This window comes from Penaeus monodon, chromosome 15 (genome assembly GCF_015228065.2).
Source record: "Penaeus monodon isolate SGIC_2016 chromosome 15, NSTDA_Pmon_1, whole genome shotgun sequence".
Taxonomy (NCBI): domain Eukaryota; kingdom Metazoa; phylum Arthropoda; class Malacostraca; order Decapoda; family Penaeidae; genus Penaeus; species Penaeus monodon.
Genome location: NC_051400.1, coordinates 38118426 through 38119298, shown reverse-complemented (window position 1 = coordinate 38119298; position 873 = coordinate 38118426).

The following is an 873-nucleotide window of genomic DNA, read 5'->3' as shown; positions in this document are numbered from 1 at the left end:
ATGCAAATGAGCGGAACTGACTCAAAACGAAGACAATAGCATGATCTTTCCCCTCTGTAGGCCTTTTCAAATGCACTTGTTTTTATCGATACTTTGTTCGTTTCTGCCTTGCTTATTTGACGTTAACATGTATATTATTTGAAGCGAAAGACATGCACCATCTAGGTTTAAAAGTTGTAGGTAAGATGCTTTAATTAGCTTTAAAAAGGTTTGATGGCAATGGTTGACGTGTTCGATGAAGACGCGAAAGAGCTGACGAAGAATCAGCTTGTTTTATTATTTTTTTTTGTCTATTTCTGTTATGTGGTTTTCCCGGCGATTAATTACTTTCTGGAATCTAAGTAAACATGCAATACTTGCTGAAAAAATGAACAGCTTCTCTGCTTTTAATCAGTAATCTTTTAATCCATCATCAGGTGTTTAAATTGGAACGCAGGTAGTTTCAGTTTTGAAAAAATATATATGCATCTTTTCTAATGGCCAGTGGTAATACACGATGAGAAAAATGATAAAGGATAATTTTTTGCAAACACAAAAAACAACAAATATTTCCCGGGCTGTAGCTGTGAAAACCCCAATTTTCTCTTTTCATGTTTCTTTACGTTTTTGTTACGATTTTTTTTTTACGATAGAATATATATGAACATTTATATATTGTTAAATATCTACGTACAAGTGTTAAAGAAGTTTCATTAAAGCAAGCTTTGTTATAACCAATTTTTTATGTTAACACACTGGGTTCTCTAGTGGCCCAGGGAACATGCTATGTGTGGCGTGTATATATGGATTATTATGTTACAGACTTTAATAAAGAGTATTATAAACTTTCCCTTTGAGTTATTTCCGTGTTCAATTTCTTCGTCGATGTTTTAG